Source organism: Seriola lalandi, unplaced genomic scaffold, assembly GCF_002814215.2.
Source record: "Seriola lalandi dorsalis isolate HSWRI2012SDOR001 ecotype SW California unplaced genomic scaffold, Sedor1 jcf7180002053690, whole genome shotgun sequence".
NCBI lineage: Eukaryota > Metazoa > Chordata > Actinopteri > Carangiformes > Carangidae > Seriola > Seriola lalandi.
The window spans coordinates 602,941-610,836 of record NW_019524243.1 but is presented as its reverse complement, the minus strand read 5'-3'; the positions used below and the strand labels follow the sequence as shown (position 1 = coordinate 610,836).

General features: G+C 43.1%; 1 long non-coding RNA gene across 1 annotated transcript; it reads right to left on the bottom strand.

Moving 5' to 3' along the window:
• Nucleotides 1-1,517: 1,517 nt before the first annotated feature.
• Nucleotides 1,518-6,393, bottom strand: LOC111651573 (uncharacterized). The gene is made up of 2 exons (XR_002760528.1): nt 6,274-6,393; nt 1,518-2,384 (listed from the first exon to the last, which is right to left on the bottom strand). It is a non-coding gene; the product is annotated as an uncharacterized LOC111651573 (long non-coding RNA).
• Nucleotides 6,394-7,896: the final 1,503 nt, after the last annotated feature.

Here is a 7,896-nt window from a genome sequence, read left to right as displayed (position 1 = left end):
TTAAATAACCTGAACTATCACTTTAATATCCCAGAGCAGCATTAAAAACAAACTTTTGAGTACTGACAACGGCTCTTTGAAGCCGTGAAACGTGTAATTTCAGATCATGTCACTCCCCGTCTGGCTTGTAACCAATGAACCAATCAGTCAAACAGCCAAGTAAACAATAAGTAGAAACAATCCGAGCCAAGGCGTGCAGGGAGATAGGGCTGTCTGGTTTCAGAAGGCTGTGCTTAGGTTTGATTCCTCTCTCTGTGGTGTGGTTTGTTCTCTTATGAGCTGTCTGCCTCTTCTGAAACCCCATGTTTGCCTTTTGTTTCTGCCAAGAGTATGCCAAATCATCAAGTCTCCTCCAGCTTCCACAGCAGCTTAGGTGAGACACTAAATGTAGAACAATAATTACACAATCCAACAATAAAGGGTGGGAAATTACTCTCTATTGCTTAACATGTTTGTTCTTTTTTAAAACGTAATGTCATTCGATTAATCTTTTTATAAACGTACATTTGAAGTAAACCTCCCCCAAAATCATCATTAGTTCCTTTTCTCGAAAGAAAATAGTGCAATGCAGCATTTACATTTATTACTGACTGGGAGCATTAAATTCCAAGATGTGAGTTGTGAGGTCTGTGAAACAGCATGCTCATTTTCATTTTTAGTCTGGCGAAGGGTGCACAGGGAAACAAAGCCAGAGAGCACCAGAAAGTGAGACAGAGATACTTAGGGAGAAAAAGAGGCTATACGGTTTAGATCCTGGCACGGCCCGCTATTTACCTAGAAGAGTCACTCTGTCCGTTTGGTTTAGATGTTTTGGTGGCCACTGGAATCCCGTTTGTGAATACCTGCATTGAGTCACTGGGGCAGGGGCAGGGCTGTGAGGCCACGGACAGGCAGGAGCCACTGGTCACCACAGTTTGAACACGGTGCCCTCATGCTGTTTGCTCCACTGCCGCCTCCTCTCCTGTATGGCCACCACTGTGTTTGCTCATGCGTGGATATGAAATAGCAGCAGCAAATATGATGTGATGTGTGGAACTGACTACTATCTTGCAGGAATCAAGATGCATGTTTATTTTATCTTGTGAAGTTTGTCTAATGTGCGTGTGTTTGTTTAACTCCTGACAATCCCGGTATAAATGATCCCTGTCCATCGGTAATTAAACATTGGAGGTTTAGGACTAATAAGGCCATGGAGCTGAATTTTCCTTTTGATTTTATCATATCACGTAATATGTTAACCATATGAACATTCACCTTGAAGCAAGTGGTATCACACATAATTCTATAATTCACATTTAAGTCTAACTCTTGTTTACATTATTATTCATATGCAATTAAAAATTCGCATTTTTTCATTTAACATATTTAAGAAAATGTTGAAAAATTAACTTAATCCAAATTAATTTCACCCTGTATATCACGCAGTTTCACAAACATTTGCATTCGCACCACTGTCACAAACCAAGACAGTCGGCATATTTTCCTCACAGACATAAAGATTTCTTGTAACTCAATTGTCTAAACAAACAATTCAGCATTTTAATTGGTATTTCAGTTCACAAAAGCATCAAATACAGTAATTGTTGCTAGATAACAATGACTATATCAGTTGCAGAAGTTGCACCGGTATCTTGCACTAAAGGCCGACACAAACGAGCACTGAGCCTGAGTATTTCTGGAATACCATGGATGTAGCCACAGGGGAATGAAGAGAGCGGAGGCAAGAGGAGAGGACTAGAGTGTAGGGGTTCGAAAAGGAGACGAGGGAAAAAGAGAGAATTCCCAAAGACTTAATTCTCCTCCGTTCCCTCTTCAAGGCCAACAAGGTCTCTGCTTTCCCTATCGTTAGGAAAGCTGGAATTCTACAGTGAAAAGTAGAGAAATGAAATGGCATTATATGAAATGGCATACTGACACCATGCACTGTCGACAGAATCTTTCAAAGTTAACAGGCCATATAATTCATCCACTAAAATATTAGTCCTACAGGCTGGGGTTAGTCACGGAGAGCTGGACGGGCTGTTTGCTGTGGTGTGTTGTGGTGGGGGCTGAAATAAGCTTATTATCAAATTTGACTCTGAAACTGCCTCATTTCTTGGATGCAATGAAATGCCCTGTCTCTTCTGTGAGGGTGGCTGGTAATGCTGAGTGGCAGGTACTCCAGAACAGCGCCAGAGTCCAGTCTGTCGCCAAGGTGATGACGTTATGGCAACCAGCTGTCAAACGGCTGGATGACCGCCGTTGTCGACAAAGACGCTCACCAGAACCAGATGCTGCTTGCATTTCCACCAATTAGGAGTCAGGAGCTGGGTGCCTCTCGGAGGAGGAGGCCAACAGTGAAAGGAGGAACAACAGCATCACTGTCCGACACGGGGCGACGACCACTGAGGAACAACATAGGACAGAAAGAGAGTAACACGGAAAGTCAGAGAGAAAATTAAGTTCAGGGAAGGTTGCCCCATGGTAACTAATTAATCAGGGAACTTGATCATCTTCCATGAATGAAAGTGAAAAAGGGGAAGAAATTAGATAGAAAAAGCTTGCTGATATTTGCAATGTGAATTTAGATAGATAGAGAGAGAGTAGCTTACTACCTGAGTCATCATCACCATCATCATCATTGTGGTGTTAGCAGAACATTGAAGTAATGGGAGGGAACAACAGGAAGAGACTTGCAGTCTGGCTTTTACACAGCATCGTTACAGCAGCATAAATGTCCTCTGAACATGAAGAGCTCTGTTGTCTAGTCAAGCATGTTCTGAATGGAGAGTAATTTCATGTCCTTGTGTAAAAGTATACCCTATTGTTTGAGAATTAAGCACAGCGTATAGGCCTGTAATTATACCTCCACAATAGCGGGTTTTCAGAAAAGGGCTGCAAATAGCATTGGAGGGTTCCGGTCTGAGCTTTGAACTACAGAGCTACGAGCAGGCTGACAGACTGTAAAATGGCAGAGAGCAGAGAATAGAATCAGAGACTGCTATCGTTTTACTGCCTGTGGATTGGAGGGGGCCGCCGCCATTGTCCAGTAACTTCCTGATTTGCACTGTGGTGCATGGTTTATAAATGTGGGTACAGTGCTATGAAAGCTATTGTTAAAGGCGAGACTATTGTAAAGAACATTTAGATGCAAGGACATCGGGAAGAGAAAGAGAGAAAAGTAAATAAGATAAAAGAAGACTGAAGAGGAGGCAAAGCGAGGAACAGAAACAAAAAAGTAGAGTGCAAGTACGGCTTTCTATCAGTCCCACTCCACAGCCATTTCATATCCTGAAATAACATCATGCTTTTAGCCCAATTTCATAAGTGAGCTACCTGGCATGGTGCCTAACTACCCAGCAAATAGAGGGAATAATATCATTATATCATATACAATACAGGGAAATCCCAGTGGTGAGCAGACTGCATGAGCAGCTGTCTGATAGAGACAGTAAGCGTGCGCACTTCTGTGTGTGTGTGTGCATGTGCTGTAAAAAAGCGTGGGGAGAGGTGTACAGTAGCTGTGTGTGTGTTTGTGTGTGTATGTGTGTGAGCGTTGTCATTGACTTTGGCTTTATAGCAGGCTCCCGGGCAGTGCTTTACCTGGGACCTAATCAGTCAATGAGCCTCACTACCTCACGGGACCTCCCAGCTGGAGGGGTGTGTGTGTGTGTGTGTGTGAGTGAGAGAGAGAGAGAGAGGGAGAGAGTCTAAAGGGGGACTGCAGACGTCTGTGCTGAACAGAACGGCCTTCTGGGAGGCAGTTCAACCCCGCCTTCTCAGTTTCAGTGCCCACGGCTCTCTCTGACTGGCCACAGTCAAGGTGATCTTCTGCTCTACAATACACACCTTCACAGGTACACACACACACACTCATGCACAGACAATGCAGTTGTGTAGAAGTATTACAACATCATATTGACAGATTGACATGTCACAGTTACATTGATGTATAGGAGGCAAATGTAACAGTCATGCACTGCTCATTCACACCCACACATAATGCACACGCCCAAACAGAGACCTCACAAAATTGCTGAATGTTGGCAAATAAAGTCATACAACTTCTTTCCATATAGGCAAATCTGGTCTGCGCCCAAATTTTGGGGGAAATGACCTGCACAAATTAATCAGCCATCAGTGTAGCTCCTAACTGCTTCTGACAGTATTTACAGGACATGGCAGCCTTTGTCTGGAGTTGGGAGTGCTAAGCGTGGCCAGGCGGCGGTCTTACTCGATGAGGAGATGCTGGACGTCAGCCACGCTGAGCTTCAAGAGCCCCCAGGGCCTCAGTCCCTGGGGTGAGCACGGGTTCAGGGTGAAACCACGCACCAGTCAACTGCCAGTCCACAAGCCTTGAAACGGCCAACCTCCACCTGGAGAATCACTTTACATGGAGAAAAAGTGGCGACGAGGTGGAGAGAAGGAAACCAGGGAGAAGAAGGATGGTGAGGAGGAGAGGAAACATAGCAGGTTGCCATGACGAGGAAGCAGGGGAATAAAACACAAACAGAGGCGGGTGGCACCGGGGTTGTCAGCATTGAGAGCAGTGACAGCTTCCCTGGCATCAAGCCTGGCACCCTCTGTTGCAGAAGTCTGGTGGACAGAGAAACTCAGACTCCTCTCCTCGGTTTACAGTGTACAATAAGGTCCCACATCATTCTGCTTTTCTCTCTTGTTTTCATTGAAACTTAAGCTTCGCAGTCTCCTGTCTAATATAAACTATGTCTTACAGTACTGTACCTTTCCCAACTAATCCTCCATAGTCATGGTCCACTGGTTGTGACAGGAAGACCACCTGTGGCCAGGCAGACTGTGACCTAAATGGAGCTTATGGCAGGTCAACTATAGCGTGTGTGTGTGTGTGTGTGTGTGTGTGTGTGTGTGTGTGTGTGTAGGTTCTAGGGGGAGGGGTGTGATGTGTGTGTGCAGTCTTGTATTGTTTCAAAGCATGCTGCATGTTTGCATGTGTTCTGTGTGTATGTAAATTTCATCTTCTTTTGTAGATCACATGCTTCCATCAAATCTGTTCTCTCAGCTCACAGATGGGCCGGCCGGATAAAGCTGGAAAGACAATAACTGCTGAGGACAAGCCGACATACTGTGGAGGACCTGGCTATTTGTAATGGGGGGAAAACAAAGATGATATAAGATTTATTGAACCAACACAGCAGAGCAAATGAACAACAAATGAACAGAGCTCAGTGAAGGATAAAATAACAGTGGAGAGGAGGCGTCCACAAACAGCAGTAAAAGCAGTCCTGTATCGATCTGGAGCAGTGAGCCTGCCAGCTACTGCTACCTTCCTCTTTCCTGGAAGACTCTGCACATACAGGATAGACCTTAAGGCATCTTATTGTACCCTGTTTGTTTGTGTGTGTATATGTGTGTAAAGAATGTGTGCATATGGTATTGCCCTCAGTCTGTGATCCCAGAACTCAGGGAGAGGCAGTAGGTCTCTTAGTTTACATATATGTTCTACATAACTCAAAGGACCAATCTATACAGTGCATTATAAGAATGTAATAGAACCCACTTGGAAGCATTTTGTCCATAATGAATATCCATCACTGAACAGGCCTGCACAGTATTGGTCGACACACAATATAATCCTGATTGCATATGAATTAAGTGGAAGTGGGTTGAAATGTCACAGTGCATAGTGACTCAGTTAACCACCTGGAATATATGACACCACGTCTCTTCTGGTAAAGACAGGACATCCCTAGCATGAGGGAACTGGGTCAAGACTGAAATATTCATGGTGTAGACTCTATCACATACACACACATACACACGCACGCACACATTCACACTGGGAGAGACCTCAGAACTGGGAGCTGCCAGCCTGTTGCTGGGGTGCAGAGCTGAGCTGGGGCAGCTAAGCTTCCTGGTTTATCTGTGTGTGTGTGTGTGTGTGTGTGTGTGTGTGTGTGTGTGTGTGTGTGTGTGTGTGTATATGTGTTTATATATGTAATGTGATCTGTTGTCAGGAGATAAGGTGACAGCAACTGGGTACACAGACATCCATTTCGAGTCTGCCCGCTAAAGTTTGGTCACCAACTCGGCCCAAACCCGATGGAGCCGGGGGTTATTTACATGTCCGTGCCAGTTCAGGTCCATTTTCATGTGTATAGTGTTATAGGGTCTGGATCAGGTTTGAGCCTTTAACACAAATATTATCATTAAACATCAAATGTTACTATTAAACTCACTCCTGTGGTTTCACTATTTTAAAATATTGGAGTGGAGGGTAATACATGTCAAAATATTAATAACATTGCGAAACATTACCTTCACTACTGATGTCCTCCAATAATAAGTTCCATACCGTTCAAACAGTACTGATTTCTTTTCTTTCTGGAACTGGATTTTCTCCTGCAACAGTATTTCCTTGGACAACCCGCTGTCTAAACCAAGAGCAAACACGCCTCTTTAAAAGGTGAAGTCTCTGTGGCATGCATGTAGACTGCTGCTGTTCCAGTGTCTCCGCCTGCGTGAATGACGCCATGTCACAGAAATACTTCCCATCGTCATTGTGTGGTATTTTGTCAAAGACAGACAGTATACCGTGCAATTTAAAAGCAATTCCCAGGATGGAGGAACACGTACAAATAGTTAAATATGAGGTTAAACGTGTTTTTTGTTTTTTTTCTTTTAGTGTAGACAGAAAAAATGTGTAATAGTGTAATACAAAAGACAGTCAAATGTTAACTTTGTAATATCCTAAAGTGAGTGGTAACTCTCACAAGAAATATTCATACACTACACCACATATGCACTGTAATATATGCACATTTGAATGAGATTACAGTTCTTGCTGTAGTCAGTGTCAATCAGTAGCAGTTGAAATACTACCTGCTGTTTAAGCTCTTCCTATTAGAATATTACAATATTATTATTAATATATTTAATATAATAATTTTTTCTCCCAACTTCTCTTCATGGATGTGAAGGGCATCAACAAAGGTAAAGACAGAGGTCAGTTTAACTTTTTTTTTTTTCTTGCAGTCCAGGGTTTTTTATTTACTTTTCTAGTTAAAAGACTGGATAAAACATTTCTCACTGCAATGTCCTTTTATTTGCTGTTCTGGAGTTTTTAATCACGTCACATTTGCCCAGTTGTCATGGTATTGTTGATATGAATAAAAGTTTTATAACATTATTAATGATATTGTCAGATAGTTTGTTTTTAATTATAATTAGGTCACCTCTCATTGTTCAGTGCTAAAAACAACATAATATAAGTGCATGTTTTTCTATACCACCACTATTGCCTACGGCTATAATAAGAAAGTGGGTTTGCAACAAAGTTTGAATCAACACCATCTACTGTAGCATCACATCCTTACATTATGCAGTAAGATTTTTAAACATCATGTTGTTTCACCTCGCCCGGTGTTCAGTATGTTCAACACTGTAAACAGATGTTATTGCTATACAGGAATAAAGTTTGTGCTTCCCAAATGCCACAGTGGAACAGAAAGAATCAGACTCAGCACTGTTCCTACCTCTGCTCTACACCCGACATGCACACATGCCACACACACACACACAAACACACACACACACACACACGGTGAACCGAGAACACAGCCCCGGCACAGCGGCACAAACAAACACACTAAAAATACAAACTACGCATATCCAAACACTCTCACTCCTTAATGAGCTGGCACTTTTAAGAAAAGATTCCGCCACAACTCTATACCACACACTGATACCTTGAGGAGAACTCGCGATCGGAAGAGACGAACAGAAGAAAAGAAGCACTCTGGGATATGAAAGAGGGAGAGAAAAAGAGGAGGTGAGAGGAGAAATCAAAAAGCGCCTGGAGAGAGGGAGGAGAGAGCAGGAAGAGGAAAGTGTTGCACCTCGCTCCTCATATCTCCAAGGAAGATGATAGAGGGGATAGGA